Genomic DNA, 22,109 nt, shown 5'->3' on the forward strand with positions numbered 1-22,109 from the left:
CTCACAAAAAAAGAGGACTATTGCCAAAGACTTTTTTTGAGCTTAAGGAACAAGAAAATCTAGAGGATGTATGGAGGAGACAATACCCTAAAAATAGACAATATACATTTTACTCTGCGAGACATTTGACATTATCAAGAATTGACATGATCTGGGCCTCTAAAGACTTGGCACTATGGACAAGAGATGTGGAGATAATGCCTAAGGTAGGCTCAGATCATAATCCAATTATGTGGAGATTTGGGAGAAATCTCAAAAGGAAAGGATGGAGAATAAATGAAGATTTGTTACAAATAGAAGAAAACATCGCGTTGCTACGAAGAGAGACCAAATTTTTTATACAATACAATTTGAATAAAGAAGTGCCGACTAACAAGGTATGGGACACTTATAAAGCAGTGATAAGAGGCGTACTAATGGACTTGAATGCAAGGAGCAGGAGGAAAAAGGAGGAAAAGAGATCTGAAATTCTGGATAAAATAAAAGCCAAAGGGATACAGCTTAAGAAAAGACCGGGGAAAAAGAAAATATATCAGGACATTAAAATTTTGCAGGAGCAATTGACGGCAATGGACAATAAAGAACTAGAATGGAATCTTAAGAAGCTGAACCAGAGGTCATTTGAAGGTGCTAACAAGCCCGGGAAGTATTTGGCGTGGCAATTGAAAAAAAGGAAGGAGAAGAAAATCATAAGTAAAATTCTGGAAGATGATAAGGTGTTGATGGATCAAGCTGCCATTAGTAGAGCCTTTTTTAAATTCTATGCAAAGCTGTACCAAAAAAAAGAAGTGAGCAAGAGTTCAATAGATGAGAAGATGAATATTTAGAGAAGATGAAAATTCCGACAATCCCCGAAAAATGGAAAGAGAAATTAAATAAGGAAGTGACAGAAGAAGAAATAAGAGATGCTATACAATCAACCACATTAGGGAAGGCACCAGGACCAGATGGCCTAACGGCAAAGTTTTATGAAGTGATGGTTAATGAACTGGCGCCCTTCCTGAAAGAGGCAATGAATGGAGCAATGCAAGACCAAAGAGTTCCTGATTCATGGAATGAAGCCAATATATCACTGATCCCGAAGGAGGGTCAAGATTTGACGAATGTTAAGAATTACAGACCAATCTCCTTGTTGAATAATGACTATAAAATATTTGCAAAGGTGATGGCAGAGAGACTGAAAGGATGGATGTCGGAGTTCATTGCTGAGGAGCAGGCGGGATTTTTACCTAACAGACAAATTAAAGACAACTTGAGCACAGTGATAAACGCTATTGAATACTATGACAAGCACTGTGACAGAGAGGTTGGTTTTTTCTTCGTGGACGCGGAAAAAGCATTTGACAATCTGAACTGGGACTTTATGTTTGCCACTATGGAAAAGCTGCAAATGGGAGAAAAGTTAATGCAAGCAGTCAGGGAAATTTACAAAGACCAAAGTGCAGCAATCATAGTGAATGAGGACTTGACTAAAAAATTGAAAATAAGTAAAGGAACAAGACAGGGGTGTCCTTTGTCACCATTGTTATTTATCTTGATCTTGGAAATACTGATGATTCAAATAAGAGAGGATGATACAATTCAAGGTATGAAAATAAAAGAGTTCTCCTACAAGGTTAGGGCCTTTGCGGATGATATAATGTTAATAGTAGAGGATCCTATTGAAAATATGCCAAAGGTAATAGAGAAAATAAAACAGTTTGGAGATCTGGCTGGATTTTATGTGAATAAAAAGAAGTCAAAGATTTTATGAAAGAATATGACTAAGCAGAAGCAGCAAGAGCTAACGGAGATAACAAACTGTGAGGTAACTAATAAAGTAAAATATTTGGGCATTGAACTGACTGCGAAAAATATAGACTTGTTTAAAAATAATTATGAGAAACTATGGATACAAATAGAGAGAGACTTAATAAAATGGAACAAACTGAACCTATCCTGGTTGGGAAGAATAGCAGCAGTAAAAATGAATTTTCTACCACGAGTAATGTTCTTGTTGCAAACTATTCCAATCATCCGAGACTCCAAACAATTTGATAAATGGCAAAGGAAAATTTCAGACTTTGTGTGGGCAGGCAAGAAACCTCGAGTGAAAATGAAGGTATTACAAGATGCCAAGGAAAGAGGTGGTTTGCAACTGCCCAACATAAGGCTATACCATGAAGCAATATGTCTGGTATGGTTGAAAGACTGGATAATGTTAAAAAACCGTAAGCTTCTGGCCTTGGAAGAACATAAAAACTATTTGGATGGCATGCATACATGTGGTATGATAAAGTAAAAGCGGACTCTATGTTTCTGCACCATTACATTCGAAGAAGCCTCTTCACGGTCTGGAAGAAATACAAAGCGTACATGGAGGATGGAATTCCTTCATGGGTGGTTCCGTATGAAGTAATAGATCCGAGAACTGTTGATAATGAACAGCAATGTCTAACGTACAAGGAGATTACACAAATACAATATTCAAAGTTGAGAATAAAGACAGAAGAAGAATTGTCTCCTTGCTATGGATGGTTTCAGTACAGACAGATCAGAGATCTTTATAATGCGGACTGCCTGAGAGGAGGTATAAGATTGGAAAAATCGGAGTTGGAGGAAGTGTTACTACAAGAAGGCAAGAAGGAAATATCTAAAATTTATAAACTACTTCTGAAATGGTATACAGAGGATGAAACAGTAAAAGTCCAGATGGTGAAGTGGGCAATAAACTTTCACAAAGAGATAACGATGGAGGCGTGGGAGCATTTATGGAAAAATACATTGAAGATTTCAACTTGCACGAATATTAAAGAGAATGTGTACAAAATGATTTACAGATGGTATTTAACACCAAAGAAAATTGCGCTAGGAAATACTAACATGTCAGATAAGTGCTGGAAATGTAAAAAGCATGAAGGATCACTATATCATATGTGGTAGACATGTGAAGTAGCTAAACAGTACTGGGGAGAAATAATTGAAGTAATTAATGAGATTTTGCAAATCCAAATTAATAAGAACCCAGAACTGTTGCTACTAAACCTTGGAATGGAGACTGTTCCAGTGCAGTATAGAACATTGTTATTTTACATGACTGCTGCGGCAAGACTTTTGTATGCGCAGAAATGGAAGACACAAGAAATACCAACTGTAGAAGATTGGACTTATAAATTGCTGTACATGGCAGAAATGGACAAAATGACTAGGAAACTTAAAGATCTTGAACTAGGGCAATACATTACTGATTGGGGGAAATTGAAACAATTTTTGGAAAAAAAGTGGGATGTAAAAGGAGAACTGTGGCAGTTTGAGAATTTTTAATAAGGATAAGAGAGAGGGGGGGGGATCTTACCATATAGGGGAAATGTAACTATAATCTAAGCTAGTATAAGGGTTAAGGGAATATTTTTTCAGAGTATATGAATAAGGGTATAGTTAAACAAATATGCTAATGGGGTATACTATATATACTATATATAATATATTATGTTAGTGGATCAGATTGTATATTATATAATGACTGTGTAATATGGTGTTGTGTGCTGTGCCACATTGGTGGCAGGGCACACAGCAGGGGTTTTAATACATATTATATTGACAGTAGTATATTTGATAGAATATATGTTTAAAAGGAATAGAATATGTTTAAACTAAGACTTTTGTTATATATTATATTATATTATATTATATTATATTATATTATATTATATTATATTATATTATATTATATTATATTATATTATATTATATTATATTATATTGGTCTGCTATATTGAGGGGTATAGGATGTATACTATATTGATAGTATAACCGAAAGATGTATATTATATTGATAGAATATTTGATAATATAATTGATAGAAGTATACTATATTGATAGGATATTTGATTTATATGATAGAATATCTGAAAAAAATTTTTTAGAAGGTGCTTAGAGTAAGGGACTTTATTAAGTAATAAGAGGGGTTAAGGGTTGGAAAGCTGTTGGAAGTCGATAGGGAGGGGGGAGGAAAAGGGTGGGGGATAGGGTTAATTAGATACTGAGGGAATGTATGTATTAAATTTGACAAGTATACTCACCAATAATTTTTTTTAAAGGAATACTGGATGGATATGTATTAAATTCCTGGGCAGGGCTAGTTTCCCAGCTACTCCATTTATGATGTCAAGGATTTTATGAGGTCTGATATACTTCCGTCCTAATTTTTTGCTTGGTTGTTCACCCTTGAGATTTTTTGTGGACACATAAACCTCATCTCCAGGTTTCAGATCCCAGAGTGGGGAGTATTTACGGTCTGCATGCTTTTTGTAATTCTCTTTAGCTCTGTTTCACGATAGAGTTCTTCCAAGTACTGAGATCTTCCCCCCACTTCCATGCGGGGATCTTTCATAAATGGCAAGGGTTTGCCTTCAAAACCCTGTGTGATCTTGAATGGGGATGCTCCCATAGAGCTATGAATGCTATTGTTGTAACAATATTCTGCGAACGCTAAGAAATCAGTCCAATTATCTTGTTGAGAGTTAATGTAACACCTTAAAAATTGCTCCAGGACTTGATTAACCCTTTCGGATTGCTCATTGGTCTCAGAATGATATGCTGAACTCAACCCTTGAGTCATGCCTGTTACTTCCATCAGCTCCCGCCAAAACTTGGCAACAAATTGTGGGCCCCGATTTGATATTACCTTGTCTGGGAATGAATGGAGTCTTACTACATGCTGCATGAACAATGTGGCCAACTTTTTGGCTGTTGGCAACTTAGAGCACAGAACGAAATGGGCTTGCTTGGAAAACAAATCCACCACCACTCAAATCACTGTTTTCCCCTTACTCGGCAGGAGGTCAGTGATGAAGTCCATGGATACTACAGACCAGGGTCGTAGTGGGGTTCCCAGAGGCTGTAGTAGTCCAGGAGGTCCTCCCCCCTCTTTTTGCCCATTAAACAGGTCTGGCATGTGGATACATATTGTGACACACCCTTCCATATTCCTGGCCACTAAAACTGTCTTTTTATTAAGTGCATTATTTTTAAATAACCCAGATGCCTGGCCAACATGGCATCATGACAGTGTTTTACTATCTCTCCCCAAAGACCCTGCAGGACATAGAGTTTGTTGTTCTTATACCAACAATCCTTTCCCCCCTTCACTTTTTTTAAAAAAAAAATTATTAGGTGAGAATATTAATACATACAACTTTCAAATAACATCTCAATATCATTTTCCCCCACCGTTTCCCTCCCCCCTTTTTCAGGACTTCCAACAGCTTTCCAACCCTATATCTTAATCTATTCCTAATCTATCCCCTTTTTCTATAACTCATTATATCGTGTTTACATTCTGCTTTGTTAAGCTAAGCTCTATCTGTTAGCTTCAGATCTATTATTATTAACTTAAAATCTGTTATCTATTACTATCTTTTAACTTCAGATATATTTAAATTTAAGCTAACAATTAAATAAAATATCTACTTTATTAATTTTACCAATATCTATTAACTCCAAAACCACTTAAATTTAAGCTAACAATTAGCTAATACTTCACTCCATATGGTAAAGATTCCATCTCTTCCAATAAAAAGAAACCCATTCTAATAATTTTCGAATTGCCATAGTTCCCCTTTCACGTCCCACTTCTTTTCTAAATATGTTTTCAGTCTTCCCCAATCAATAAAGAATTCTGCCAGATTCTGATCTCTCAGCTTTCTTGTCGTTTTATCCATTTCTGCCATGTACAGCAATTTATATATCCAGTCTTCAATAGTTGGTATTTCTTGCACCTTCCATTTCTGCGCATATAAAAGTCTTGCTGCCATCGTCATGTAGAATAGTAATGTTCTGTATTGCATAGGAACATCTTCCAGACTTAAATTCAGTAGCAATAGCTCTGGGTTCTTCTTTATTTGGGTCTGCAAAATCTCATTTATTACTTCTAAAATATCTCCCCAGTACTGTCTAGCTACATCACATGTCCACCACATATGATACAATGATCCTTCATGCTTTTTACATTTCCAGCATTTATCTGACATATTTGCATTTCCAAGTGCAATTTTCTTAGGCATTAAATACCATCTATAAATCATCTTATAGACATTCTCTTTAATACTGGTACAAGTTGAAATCTTCAATGTAGTTTTCCATAAATATTCCCATGACTCCATTGTTATTTCTTTGTGACAGTTAATTGCCCACTTCACCATCTGTACTTTGACTGTCTCATCCTCTGTATACCACTTCAAAAGTATTTTATAAATTTTAGATATCTTCTTTTTACTTTCTTGTAGTATAGTCTCTTCCAACTCTGAGTTTTTCCATTTGATTCCTCCTTTTGAACAATCCGAGTTGTAAAGGTCTCTAATCTGTCTATATTGGAACCATCCATAACAGGAGGATAACTCTTGCTCCGTTTTGATTCTTATCGTTTTTTGTTCCATAATCAATATCTCTTTATATGGTAAACATTGTTCTTCATTATAGATAGCTCTCGGATCGATCACTTCAAATGGTACCACCCAAGAGGGGATACCTTCACCCAGATATTTTTTATATTTTTTCCAGACCGTGAAGAGGCTCCTTCTAATATAATGGTGCAAAAACATAGAGTCAGCTTTTATTTTATCCTGTCACAAATAGGCATGCCATCCAAACAACTTCTTATAACCTTTCAATGTTAAGAGTTTGTGGTCTTTCAGTGACATCCACTCTTTTAGCCAAACCGAACATATCGCTTCATGATATAATCTAAGATTCGGCAACTGCAGTCCACCTCTTTCTTTAGCGTGACACTTAACTTTCATTTTTACTCGAGGTTTCTTGCCTGCCCACACATAGTCAGAGATCTTCGTCTGCCATTTTTCAAATTGTTTAGTATCTCTAATAATTGGAATTGTTTGTAATAGGAACATAATCCGTGGTAACACATTCATCTTAACTGCCGCTATTCTTCCCAGCCATGACAGATTTAATTTATTCCATTTAATCAAGTCTTTATCAATCTGTTGCCATAGCTTTTCATAGTTGTTCTTAAATAAATCAATATTTTTCACAGTTATCTCAATTCCAAGATATTTAACTTTGTGTTACTTCACAATCAAAAAGTTCCATTAACTCTTGTTGCTTTTGTTTAGTCATATTCTTGCATAGTATCTTTGATTTCTTCTTATTAACATAGAATCCAGCCAGATCTCCGAACTCTTTTATCTTATCAAGCAACTTCGGCATGTTTTGTATTGGATCTTCCACTATAACCATCACATCATCCGCAAAAGCTCTAACCTTGTAAGTAAATTCTTTAATCTTTATGCCTCTTATAGTATCATCTTCTCGTATTTGAATCAATAGCAGTTCCAAAATCAAAATGAACAACAATGGAGATAATGGGCACCCCTGTCTTGTACCCTTTCTTATTTCCAATTTTTTTGTTAAATCGTCATTTACTACAATTGCCACACATTGGTCTCTGTATATTGCTTTTACTGCTTGAATAAAATCTTTTCCCATTTGCAGCCTCTCCATTGTGGCAAACATAAAAATCCAGTTCAAATTGTCAAAAGCTTTTTCTGCATCCACAAAGAAGAAACCAACTTCCTTTTCACAATGTTTATCGTAGTATTCTATAGCATTTACTACAGTTCTCAAATTGTCTCTAATTTGCCTGTTTGGAAGGAACCCTGCCTGCTCTTCTGCAATAAACTCGACTAACCAGTCCTTTAATCTCTCCACCAAAATTTTTGCAAAAATTTTGTAATCATTATTTAACAATGAAATAGGACGATAGTTCTTGACATTACTTAAATCTTGATTTTCTTTTGGTATCAATGATATGTTGGCCTCATTCCAAGACTCTGGTATCTTTTGTCCTAATCCTTTCCCCCCTTCTCTAAGTCCTCTGGCCGATTATCCTCCCCCTCCTTTTCCAGTTCCACCTTAATTTCTCTCCTCACTCCATGGGGGAGGGGGGGAGAGAAAGGGAAGGCCGTTCACCTTGGCAGCTTGGTTTTTGGTAGTCATGGCCCCTCCCAACTGGGAGGGAGAAAACATCATATCTACCACTTCCTTCTTCTTGCTGTTGTGTTGGGTAAGGTGGGACAGTGCATCTGCCATGAAATTTGACTCCCCAGGGAAATGTTTAATCATAAAGTTAAATTGTGAGAAAAATTCCACCCACCGCAGTTGCTTGGCTCCCAGTCTGCGAGTCTTTCACAATGCCTCCAGATTTCTGTGATCAGTCCAGACCTCAAACGGCACTTTAGCCCCCTCCAGCCAGTGACTCCACATACTTAAGGCCAGTTTGACCGCTACCACTTCCTTATCCCACACCGCTCAGTTCCTTTCAGCCTCAGAAAATTTCTTGGACACATAAGTACAGGGGTGCATTTTCCCATCCTCCCCCTTCTGCTGGAGGACTTCTCCCAAGGCAACATCGCCCACGTCCACCTGTATCACAAACAGGCGGCTCTCATCAGGATGGCACAACACAGGTTCGGAGGTGAAACGAGCTTTTAATTCCTCAAAGGCCACTTGGCATTCCTTAGACTAGGCTAGTTTAATGCTTGGTTTCACCTTAAACAATTAGTTTTTTCTCCTCCCCCCCATGATTCAAACAAGGTAAAAAGCGAAGCACAAAAAGAGAAAGGGGGGGATACTTGAAACTTCTCTAGGTTGGTAGCCACTTCAGTTAGGTTGAAAAGAAAAAAGATTAGATCTCACCCATTAAGCCTCTTCTTCTCTTATTTTAAGGGTAGTCTTAATTTGTCACTTAGTATAAAATAAGCAAAAGTCTGTCCATATGGTACCTTGGATTTTAAGCAATTAGTTTCTTCTCCTCCCCCCCGCCCCCTGTGATTCAAACAAGGTAAAAAGAGAAGCACAAAAAGAGAAGGGGGGATACTTGAAACTTCTCTAGGTTGGTAGCTGCTTCAGTTAAATTGAAAAGAAAAAAGATTAGATCTCACCCATACGTTCAGAACGTATTGAAACGTTTGCTGTTGCAGATTCACGGTGCTTGTCATTTTCAGTCGTGCTAAGTTATGCAGAGTTCGGGATTCCCAGCTCGCGGGCCACAAGGCTTATTCTTCACCCTCTGCCAAACAAGCAGACTGGGGGTCGCAAGCCGAGTTGCTGCTCCGCCTGTTGCCCCCTGCCGCGCTCCAGCTTAGCCCCCCTCTCTGGGGGGGGGACTTTTGAAGCTCAAGAACTGAGCTTCAAAGAGGATGCAAGGATCGGGTTTCTGAGCTGAAGCAAGCCTGACAGCACTGTGCCATTTCCCAGAAGTCCTAGACTAGGCTAGTTAATGCTTGGTTTCACCTTCCCAGCTTTCACCTTCCCTTCGTTTTTAGTAAGTCTGTAAGCGGCAAGACTACTTGAGCAAAATTTTTTATGAAAGGTCGGTAGAAGTTAGCAAACCCCACAAATGACTGTAGCTGCCACATGGGATTCATAATCCTCTGAATACACCATCACATCATCAAGGTAAAGAATCACTCCTTTATAAAGGTACTTGTGGAGAACTTCATTAATTTAATTCATAAACACCCCAGGGGCTCCTTGCAACCTGAAAAGCATGACTCAATATTCAGATTGTCCCAAGGGGCTATTAAAAGCAGCCTTCCACTTGTCCCCCTTCTTTGTTCTTATGTGGAAATAGGCATCTCGGAGGTCCAGCTTTGTGAATATTTTCCCTTGAGCCGCTACCCCTAGTAAGTCTCTGATCAATGGGATGGGGTAGGCATTTGATATTGAGACCACATTGATTCCTCTATAGTCTGTGCACAATCACAAGCTCCCGTCCTTTTTCTTTCTGAACAGCACAGAGGTGGCATGGGGGGAGCTGGCTGGCTGGATGAAACCTCACGCCAGTGAACTTAAGCAACTCCACTCTTTCTCCTGGGCTCATCGAGTAAATTTTCCTCTCTGGTAATTTAGTCCCAGAGATTAGCTTGATTGCACAGTTTGTGGCTCTGTGAGGAGGTAATTCATCTGCCTCCTCCTCTTCAAAGACCTGGATTAAGTCCTGGTATTCTGGAGGAATGTTCTTCCTCTCCCCCATAGTTAAACACACAGTCTCTGGGATGGGGGGAGGATTTTGGCCCCACTTGATGTCCCATACATGTTTCTGGCAAGCTTCAGAAGGAAAACACAGCTCCCTGGCCTTCCACCTCTTGTAGGGGTCGTGGTCCCATAGCGACCTTACTCCCAATACTAGGGGAAACCTGGTGGCGTGGCTGACCATAAAAGTCCTTTTCTCCCAATGTCCCCCCATTCCCACTGGGGTGGTCTCTGTTTTCTAACTGGGGGGGTCTCCTTCATCACTGTACTATCCATCTATTAGAAGACTAGGGGCTCAGGTAGCTTCGACACCTCCAGCCCCAACCCCATCACAAATGCAGGGGCAATTAAGTCTCTGCTGCACCTCAAGTCAATTAAGGCCCTGATGTTCATCCCCCTCCATGGGTTTAACAGGGTGACTACTATGAAAAACAACACTCCCTTAGGTTTCACCCTTTGCAGCACCAGGACTTCCATGACCCACCGGCTGGTGCCTTTCACAGCAGGTCTCCACCAGTTCTGTTGGCGATTTTGGTTCCTCTTTGTTGTGTGATGAGGGTTCTTCACTTGTGGTGTCCCTTCCTTCCTCTGGCACTGCAGCCACTGTGGTGGCTTCCTTCCTGGAAGTTGGTCGGGTCGCTCTGTCAAGCACCTTTCTGGTAGTCTCCTTGCCTTTCGCTCCAACTCCGGCCGGCTCTTACTTTCCCCTGGACACTCAATGGCAAAGTGGCCCACGTCACATCTCAGGCACAGCCCTTGTCTCATTCTCTGATCTCTCTCACTCGTGGGAATGTTGGTTTGTGGCCTCCCTTGGTCCCAGTGTCGAGCATCCACCCGTCCTTTCCACTGACCAATTTGATGCTGCAACTTTAGCAACTTCACTATTTTTCTCAATTTTCAATCTTGCAAGCCAGTTGGATCCAGCCCAGGAGGGTTTGAGGGTCATCTTGTACTTTGGCCATCACTTTGGCCATCAGATCAGGGTTCATGCCAGCCCAGAAAAACTCTTATCTTCACGCCCTCCATCCAGTCTCTCAGTTTAGCTGCATACTCTCGGACTGGACGTTTTCCCTGCCTTATCTGCCTCAGGTAGGTTCTTGCTCTCTCCTCCTCGAGCAGGTCTTCGTATTGCTCCTTAAGTGCCTGGATGAATGCATCCACGCTCCCCAGTTCTGGGGCCTGCATTGAGTATAAAATCACATACCATTTAGCTGCCATGCTTCCCAGCCGTGACCTGATGTAGCTTACATGGCTCAGTTTGTCTGGGAAAGTGTGGCCCCACTCTCTTAGGAACACCCCCACTTGCACCAAGAAGTAACCCAATTCCGCAGGGTCTCCGTCAAAACAGGCTTCCAGTTTATGCCAGGTCAGAGGTGGCAGGTTCCAGTCCCGTGGGACCCTTGTCCCTCTCGCACATGGTCTTGGGGGGATGAGTGGTGCTGGGCCTGCTGGGGGAACAGGCACTACTCCACCTGGGTCCCCCCCTTAGTCAAGGGGCCTCACCAGTGCCCTTCTCTGCCTCCACAGGTGCACACATCTAAGTACAGATTGTGCATTCTGTCCATAATTTCCAACATTGTTTGCTTGACCTCCTTCACTCCTTGTGCATCTGCTGTAGGTCAGACACTCCACTCAGATCTTGGGGCTCTCCATCCTCCTCCTCCTCCTCCATGCTCTGGTCCTCCGTCATTGTGAAGTCTCCCTCCTTGACGTCCTCTGTCTGAGTCTTCCACAGAAGTGCCAATCCAAACAGCCACTCCTTGTCCTCCAGGTCCCCTCCTGGGTTCTCTGGAGCTCCCGTTCCTCTCTCAAACTGGATTGGAACAGTTGTGCTTGGCGCCGCTCTCTCTGGTCCCTCATCCTTCTAAACAAAGGGCGTGACAGCCATCCTCAAAGCATTGCACTCAGCCAGTGTAGGACCCTGGTTCCTCTCTTGGGAATCACCCTGGCCCCGTGCTCCAAGCTAGCCCCAAGCTTCAGCACTTCCGCGAGATCTTGAGAAAGGTCCTCCCGATTCAGGAGTTCTGTCATCCCCTCCAGCTGCCATACTGCAGGTAGGGAATCTCCCCAGCTTCCCCTGGTTCCAAAGACAAAAGGATTCTGGGCAAAATGTCAGGCCTGGCTAGGGGATTCTATCAGATAAAACTCCCTAGAAGTGCACTGATACATAGAGATTGCCCAGAATGCTGAAGTACAGTCTTCCCCAAGAGGTTATACTCCAGTTCCCCTCCCCAGTCCAAACAAGTCAGTTGAAGTCTGCAAAAGTTCTGTAAGAGATGCCCAGCCAAAGTTCCCATGACTGATTCCCACACAGCTGCACTGATAAGGTCTCTTAGCAAAGCATAGGCATAGTGAAGGATGCTACACTACAGGAAGAAAGCCCACCCCCCCACCCCTAGTAGACATGCATTCACAGTCATGGCAGGCAGGCTGGCTTGCCTACCTGACAATAGGTCCCCCCCACCAGTGGATGTTGCCCTGAAACAGGTGACAGATGCCCATACCAGACACCCTCTAAATCAGCTTTTTCTCTAGTGTCTGTTTTAAAAGCCCCCCACCCTTCATTTTCTGGGTGCTGCAGTTGTGAACTTATGAAATTGGTTCTGTTGTTGTTGTTGCAGCAAGAGATATGTAGAGAAAGGACTTGACCTTGCAGACAGTGCATAACAGAATGCAGAAAGCTGGAGATCAACTGAAGATTAAATCTTTTCCTTTCTTTGCAGTATCCCACAATGGTGACAGTTCTAACACAATTTTCCTGTCTTCTCTGGGTGCTCTGTAGGTTGAGGGAAAGGAGGGGGCAGGGCTCCCCCTTCCCACTAGTTTGCAAAATCTCTGAGCAAGCTCCCAATCTTGGGAAAAGGCTGGCCTTTCTCCAAGGTGCCTAACTACTTCACCCTCTGTCTTGATGCACATGCTATCCTTTGTATTCACAAAAGTATGCCCAACCTTACCTTATCCCCTTCCTACTTTTGTCATAAAAACAAGTTTGAGATTGTCTATGTGGAAACAAAGTACAATGGAAATTTATATACTACACTTTTTCTCATGTTGTATACCTGTCTGCACACAACAGCACCCCATAAGGGCAAGAGGAGAAAGAGGAAGAGACTAAGGGGACCAATACAGTATTTGGCTAAATCCTAATGGCACTGGATGAAAGGAAAACAGTTTAAAGATTCCTATGCATGCTGACTAGCTATTTTGCAAAATATTTCCTATACATGCTGACTAGCTATTTTGCAAAATAATTTTCTAGCCTTCCTCTGTGTAGGAGTACCTGGCCATTTCAAGACTGATCAGGAGCTTGGGACATTTTCCTCAAATTCCAAGCTTTCTTTTCTCATGCCTTCTACAGTAAGTGTTGGTGGAGGCCTTTTAAATAGGCCTGATTTGTGGTGGAAAGGTTATCACCTAACTTAAGGTGGGTAAAATTAATGCAGGGTTAGTGATTCAGGTGTGTATGATTAACAAGCACTTTGAAGTATCTATGGATGGGCAGAAGTGACAAAAACAGATATTGTGGCCTGGCTGGGCCTAGCACATATGGAGGAAACTTTACAGTGTTGAGTAGGGATCCCATTCCCCTAGTGGGTACGAGGGATCCCCGTTTTCACCCTCCACTCCCTGCCACCACTTACATGGCTGGTAGTGGGAAAAGGTGCAGGAATGGGCCTCCTGGGAGTGATGTTATCCTGCCACCCCAAGAGCGCTCCTGCATTTTGCAGTGGTCTGATTTGGGCCCCAAATGGGCTGAATTGGGCCCATATGGGGCCAAAATTGGCCCACTGCAAAGCACGTGCATGCCCCCGCACCTGCACAATGATGTCACTTCCCAGAAGTAACATCATCACACAAGTGCAAGGGCTCGTGTATGCGTGAGGAGTATGATGGGACTGCTGTAAAGGTAAATGCCACATCCCACCCTCCCACTGGGGAGTACGTAGACCTGGTAACCCTAATGTTGGGCATCAGGGCAAGAACACGCAAGCAGACCACTGTTAGGGGACAGTGTTGGTATTTAAAATATCTCAGAACACTTGTGCAGGCTATGATAAGTGTTGAGCACCATTTGGAACCAGAGTGGGGCTACCTAGATACTGATGAATGGTTTAGGTAGCTTCTTAGGAAACCTGCACTAAAGGCATGGGAATGATTTAAGTAGTTGGAATAATTTAAATAGTTGCAGTTCAGCTGTTACCCTGATCTGGATGGATCAGGCTAGCCTGATAGCATCAGATGTCAGAAACTAAGCAGGGTAGGCCCTGGCTAGTACTTGGATGGGCAGACCATCAAGGAAGTCTATGGTTACTATGCAGAGGCAGGCAATGGCCAACCACCTTTCATTCATCTCTTGCCCACAGGGTCACAATAAGTCATCTATGGCTTGACAGCACTTTACACACAATTCAAGTGTAACATAATTAATAAACCCTAATTTAACCCACTTTTGTTATCTGGTATTTTTTCTGTTGGTGTGTGGAACTAAATTCCTGTAAAATGTAATACTACAAAATTCCTCCAGGGCAGCAAAAAGGTCTGTGAGACCAGCTTAAACCAAACATAAACTCACTCAAAATTATAGGAGAAAGCTCTTGTCTTATATTTTGGAACAAGGAATATTTTAGCCTTCACATCTGTTCCAAAAGTGTATCTTCTCTTTATACTATAAAGGTTGTTTGGCCATAAGAATCAGTCCACTAGAAGGGGGGGAAATGATCTAAATAGGAAGTCAACAAAGCTCAAAATAAGCTTAAAAGAATGTTCAGTGAGGCACCACTAGTAGCATTCCTATATGAAGGTTAACTTGCATTTCTATTTTTTAATCTCTAAAAGCATGTATTACTTTTTCCCATGAGACTTTCACAAAATGAACTGGTCCAAATAATAGTACAGCATCAGTGTTGCAAGCTTTAAAGGATTCACAGTGCTATCCTAAGTAGAGTGATATACTTCTAAGCCAATTGACTTTGAAAAACTTAGATGGGTGTAAATCTGTTTAGGCCTGCACTGTTAAATCAGGAGATGCATCAATTAACTCTAAATTAATATCAATTACAAATTAACTTGGTGGGCTGAGAACAAGCAAAGAAACAGTCAAGTGCATCACACACAAGCACCAGCTGCCTTCTCCTTGTGAAAAATATTAGGAAAAAGAAACTTAAAGAGGGTTATTCCATTTTGAAACTAGAGCAAAGAAGGTGAAGCACCTACGAACTTCCTATTAATAACATCCACGAGTTACTGATTCTCTCCCAGCACTCAGCTGAAATCAATATCTGAAATCAAAAGAGCTGCTTGGGCTAGTGCTATATCAGTAGAATTTTATAGAACAGAATTGAAAAATTTCAGCTGTCCTTTTTCACACATTAAGTCACTGTTAAAGCAATAGGACATTTCCCCTCAGGTCTGTTGACAACCTGTGTGTGTGTGTGTGTGTGTGTGTGTGTGTGTGTGGGAGGGAGGGGGGGTTGACTGAGCAAAATGAGTTTAAGATTTTCTTGGATTCATACAACTAGGCTCAAGGTTCTTTGGAACCTGACCAATATGAATGCATTTTAAACTTTTTACCATTTCACAATGCTGAGGAACTTGGCAGTTGTGTATTTTAAAATGATTTTCTTCAGTAGCAGGCCGCAGGAAATATTCTGCCTTGCAGAACTCCAAAGTTCATTAAGACAATTTGAAAAGGGACTTTTACTTCTAACAATGAAGGAAAAGTTTTGTAACTCTACTTTTATTTGTTTGTTTACATTATTTATAGCCTGCTTTTCTCACTGAGACTCAAGGCAAGTTACCCAGTATAAGTCAACACTATCAATGGTTGGGATATTAGTTTGCTTAGTAAGCCTACTTCATTTCCTTTAAAAAAAGAATGTAAAACAGATACATTTATTAAGGTGTTGTGATATCTATAGTGTATTATGCTTGAGGCTGAGAAGCTATTAGGAGAAATCATTTATAGCCTTGGAACTGGATGACAGCAGTATGATGATGACACCCAGCTTTATATCTCGCTATCCAAATCCCCTAGTGATGCAATACCAATCTTAGTAATAATAATTGTGCTTATATACCATTGTTCTAGACAGATTAGTGCCCCACTCAGAGCAGCAAACAAAGTCTGTGTTATTATTAAGCCACTCCTCTCAGCCCCAGCTCCCCAGCTGTATTGTGGGGATAATAACAAAGACTTTATTCATTGCTCTGAGCGGGGCACTAATCTGTCTAGAACAGCGGTATATAAGCACAATTATTATTATAAAGATTTCTATTTCATTATCAGGGGATTTGGATAGCAAGATATAAAGCTGGATGTCAACCTCATATTGCTGTTATCCAGTTCCAAAGAGGCTAGGTGTTATACTGGTTCCAGCATTGCTACTAGAGAAGCAAATTATGAAGCTGCAAATAATGCCTTCTTCAAACTCATTTTAGCCTGGAAGATGGCCCCCTACTTTGTCACAGCCAATCTAGCCACCTGGATCCATGCCATGGTGACCTCGAGACTATACTACCATAATGCACTGTAGAAAGGTCTTCCCTCATAGTCAACTCGGAGACTCCAGCTGGTGCAAAATGCTGCAACTCATGTATTATCAAGAGCTAGCTGAAGCATGCATATTACTCCCATTCTGCAGTCACTCCATTTGCTACCCATCAGTTACTGGGCTAAATTCCAGGTTTTGGCTATCACGTACAAAGCTCTTCATGGCCTTGATCCCTCATATCTATGAGACTGACTCTTTCCCTGTGCCCCATCATGGCAACTTTACTCATCTGAACAGGGCCTTCTGCAGGTGCCACCCAACAAATGGGCAAAATCAACAGCACACACGTGTACATTCTCTGTGGTGGCCCCCATCTTGTGAAATGACCTACCCGAAGAGGTTAGGAAACCTCCTGCTCTCCTGACTATGCAAAACTAAATTATTCAAAAGAGGTTTTTTACACAGACAATAGGACTATGATGTAAGGAAATGATTTCAGAGAGGTGCTTTGATACAGAGATAAATACTGTGACTATACTACTGTGTATTCTGTTTTATTGCAATTATGCTCCTAATGGATAGTTTCTTGTTGTTTAATAGGTTATATCAATATCTTTATGTTTTGCTTCAGCATTGTTTCAGTTCTGCTTATTTCAAATTTCCTTTGTATTGGATTTCGGCTTATTTTAAATTCCTATTATATTGTTTATTGAATGTATTTCTACTGAATATCACAGCCATTCACCATATTGACACACTGTGTAATTCACCTTGTGTTTCACTGAGAAAGGTGGACTATAAAAAACATAAATAAATAAATAATGTTGCAAACACAGCTAGCATTTTTCCTTGGATGGTTTTTTTCTAAAATCCTCAATTTTTTCTAATGGGGTTAACATTGGATTCTGTTGTGAGAAACAAGTTGAGTTCAAAAGCAGATTATAAATCCTCAGCTAAAAATATAAATAAAGACATTGTTAGTATAAACTGGAAGTATCTGGGAGATGTAATAAGTAGCTTTCCTTCTGCAATTAGAGTGTAATTGGACTCAGGAGATACTCAATTGCAACTAGTTCTCTAGTCACTGATCTCTGTCAGTGATCCCTGACACTGAGTTTAGTGTATGCCTATCATTGTTGTACATATATATGTCAGGCAATCTACTTTTTAAAACAGTTGAGTACTAGAGACTATAGAATTCCTGTTTTTTCCAGGGTTCTGTTCAAAGTGACTTGTATATGATATGCCTTACAATACTTCCGGACAAATAAATTTTTTTGAAAATGCATCGGCGTGCACTTTTTTTAAAGCATAGTTTTCTAAATTGCACTCACTTGGAAATGAACATGTGTATTATACTTCAAAAGTTATGTTTTAAACATCTCAAAATATGGCCATGGCTCTACAGGGTGCATCTGTTTCTATCCAAATAGTATGAGAGAAGGCTCTGAATGTGCTTTGGTTTCATTCGTGACATATTGGAAGGTAATCTGCCAATAGTTGCTCAGTGATTTATAACTCCATTCTGATTCTACATAGATCAACAACATCACACTAGTTATAGATAACTCCATATATCTTCTTAATATAGCTTGTTTGGTACATAAATTGTGAAACTTAATTCTCATACTAATACACATCTCAGATTGTACACAATGGAATATTGATCCTCTCCTTTCTGCCAAAGTCTACCTCCCAATATGATCATGCCAGCACTCCTGTGACAGTTAAATTAGAGATTAGGATGAATTCAAACTGACAGAGCATAAAAAGACAGATGTTTCTGGCCAGCACCAAAGAATAACACAATAATTAGGAATGTATCACACAATAATTACAATATACTTTGTGTGTGCTCCTGTTTTGCAAAAAACATTTACTTGTCTATTAAAATGTTTCAGGCTACCAGGTGTAGCTGCAAGCCACAAACCATTTACTTAGGAGTTGTACCATAAACATCAGTGAGATTATGTGTACCCTCCGGTTTGCAGCTTAAGCTGCTTGGGACAGGGGACCGGTTTGCAGCCCCGGATGAAAGGAGACAGCCGCTCCTTTCCTGGGCATCTGGGACTTTCCCTGAGAGGTGGAACATATAAGCCTGCTCCACCTCCCAGGTCTGCAGCCTTCTTCATTGCTCGGCCCACCCCTATTGCAGTGCAGGATTAGCCGGTCACTGTTTATCAGGGCAAGGTAGGATTTTTTTGCTCCTATCCTTATTGGCACCATTGGCTGGGAGTTTTTTTGTCTATCTTGCACTGTTGGGGGTTAATTAATCGTATGGTGGAGCTGTAAATAGTTGGTCACTGGCAGGATAGGATGGGATTTGAGTGGGACGGTGACCTCCTTGGCGCATTCCCTTAGGGGAATTGGAGGTCTGTCAGGAGCAGCTGGTGGGCTTTGTGGCAGCCAGTTATGAGGGCAGACTGCCTGTGGGACTCCTGGACAAATCCACCCCATGGGCCTCACGGCAGTAGGGGTTGGAGCTTTAAGGGGGAATCACTTGCCTGGCTGCTGGGTACCAGCCATCCTGGAGGGCTCACCCCTGGGGCAGTGGGGGCTCACCCAGGCAGGTCAAAGTGGAGGTCTGGTGAGGCCCCAGAGCTTGACCTGTACCGCTAGCTAGATCCCTTGCTGATTCCAAGTTTATGTTGAATTAACAAAGTGGACCATATTTTATACCCAAGCAACTTGTCTGCCTCTTATTTCGACGGGGGGGGGACCACTATATCTAGTAAATCGCAGAAGGGAAAATAATATATGCTGCCCCCAAATTTCTTGAAGGAATAAAAATATACTACATGAATAGTAGTATACTGGATGGCCCATGTGCGGATGGTAAAACCTGTACTACAGGGACTTTGCACACTCAGGGGACTTGCCAGGTAAAAAGAAAAATATGACTGTATATCAATCAAAATAAGAACATCTAAAAAATAATGGATAAGGGCTGAAAATATTTTGGCAGTAGTAGAATAGTGAGAACAGCTGAGTATTAGGAGGAAAGGGGGGAATCAGTCTCTTCAGGCCTTTGACTATTTGGAGAATACAGGGGAAGAAAATTTTAGAAGTGGGACATCAAACTTGTTTTCCCTTCCCATAATTCCTTGCAGGCCCTCAGTTTGTTTTAATACATGTTGTGATGGCCTGCACATTAAAAGCCTGGAAATGCTGTACACATCGCTGCAGGACTGTTAAGGGTTAATCCTTCACTGAAACAGAGAGCTTTGAGTGACAGGCCACTCCAAGGCATCTGATTAAGTAGCATGAGCTGGAAAGAAGAGGATCTGTTTTCAGCCCTAGCTGGGAGGAATTGAGTGTGAACTTGGGGGAGATGAAGTCCTAATGGAGAACAGTTTTGCATCAGCAGGAGAACTGGGGAAAAGTGGGCAGGGAAGTTTAGGAAGTAAGTCACACTCCCAATTAGGCCAAAGAAAAGGGATAGATCTTTAAGGAGAGGAGATTTTCTCTACCCAGTCAAACAGGGAGGTAGTGCTGGAGAAGAAAGAGATCTCTGGTTGGGTATGGTTGGAAACTGCCTGTGGCAACTGAAGGAGAGCACTGATGTTTGGAGAGAAGGGGATCCACTAGAATGTGGGTGCCAGCATTCCTAACTTCAAAAGGGAAAGAGAATAATAAAAGAAAGTATATTAGAGTGCTTGTGGGAAACCAAGGGAACAAAAGCATCAAAACACAAGCATTTAAGTATCTGTGAAGAGATACTAAAGTAAATGCACATACTAAAGTATGTGCATGTATAGATTTTCCTGAGAGAGATACATATGTTGAAGTGCCTCAGAAATTTTCAATCCCTGATTTCATCTGACCTTTCCCCTCTAAAATAAATAAACTAGTTAGTTATTTTTGAATTTTAAAACTGCCATTTCTGCTGTTTAAGGATGAAGGAACATCATACATATTCAGGCAAGTTGCCTCTGTAGTGAGCAACACAGAGCAACCAACTCACAGCAATCTTTCTCTGTTTGTTCCTCATTATCTGGTCTAAACTTCAACCTACTGTTTCTTAACAAACAACCTGCTCCCCCTTCCCTCTGATGGAAGGGTCCACATCCTTGAAGCCCTGATGTGTACTTGACAGAGCCATCAGGGAACCTTCTATTAACAATTAACACCTATTGAGAATGTTATTTCATTATATACTCTGCTGCCACCTGTTACCAGAACTGCTCTTTATTATAATGGGGAATTAGCTGTAGCAGTCTGTAACTATTAATATTAAGCGAGGATCATAACCTATGTTTACGGAGGTCCCGATCCCAGACACTCTAGTGAAAAAGAGGCAGACAAGGAGTAAGGTCCAAACACGTGTATTGAGTGTAGCGTAAGCCTAGCTTGCACAATCATACAAAGAACATACAAGGTCTAAGAAACATAGAGTATGAAATACAGAGACGTTCGCATTAGCTGGTTCCCAACGATGATAGGGGGAATACTCACTTATCCTGGAGCGAAGCAGAGACGCAGCAGCGAGGGTGGCCCAATGCCAGCACTGGAACCACAGACGGACAGCAAGGAAGTCTGGATAGGAATGGCCTAAGCCACGGGCAGCAAGGGGCGGGGGGTCTGGATAGGAATGGCCTAAGCACCGAGTGGTCTGGGAGACCAGCTTAAATACCCCAAAACGTACCCTGGGGCTGGTGCTGTACTTGGTGGTTCTCACAGATTAAAACAAAGGGTCTAATGGGCTACTGAATGGCTTGGATGGGCCACTTTGGTAATCAGATTGTGATAAGTGACATCTCAGGAAGAGGGGACAAAAGAGGGAGGGGAAATCCAAGTGGGCTGAAAGGATGTTCCAGCGGACAGGGCTTGTCCTGATGTCATCAGCTTTGGAATGCGGAGGTTTCTTTGAGATGCATTCTTTAAGTGCTTGGGATGGTCAGCACTTAGTTCCTTCTCCGGGGCGGCTCCTAAGATATGCAGAGCGGGGCGAGGGGCTCTCGCTGCGGACGTGGTGTGCCCGCTTCGCCGAAATGGCTTCTCAAAGCAGTCTTCTTCCCAGGGTCTTCTGGCTGCCTGAGAACATGGATGCCGGCTGGGCATAGCTGGGGCTGGATAGCAGGCTGCCCGGTAGCAAGGGCAAGCTTGGCGACCGGCTCGCGGGAGGCTCCAGACGGGAACTGACCAGGGAGCGCCTAGCCAGGCTCGCTGGAGGTTTCCCCGGCAGGCGCCCGGCTGCTAGCAGCGGCTTGGGCCCATATGAGGCAGGCTTCCATGGAGGCAGCGGGAACAACACTCTAAAACACAGTCCAAAGCAGGGAACCGGCGCAGTCCGTGGCAGATGGCAATGCATGCACGGGGCACACTTGTAATAAAGTCCAAACACACACTGGGAATTCCAGATACAGGTCAGGGCAGGGCTGCCCAGAAAGAGAGTCCTTTGTGCAGTTAACCAAACATGGAGTCAGCAAACTGCACAGTCTATAGCAGCAGCAAGGCAATTGACACGCAGGCAGGAAACTGACACATGTATCAGAACACACACGTGCAAAGCAGTCTTTGGGTGTAGCAGTAAAACAGCAACGCAGGAAACTTTAACACAGTTCATGGCAGGCCTTAAAGCAGGGGAGG

This window comes from Eublepharis macularius, chromosome 2 (genome assembly GCF_028583425.1).
Source record: "Eublepharis macularius isolate TG4126 chromosome 2, MPM_Emac_v1.0, whole genome shotgun sequence".
Taxonomy (NCBI): Eukaryota; Metazoa; Chordata; class Lepidosauria; order Squamata; family Eublepharidae; genus Eublepharis; species Eublepharis macularius.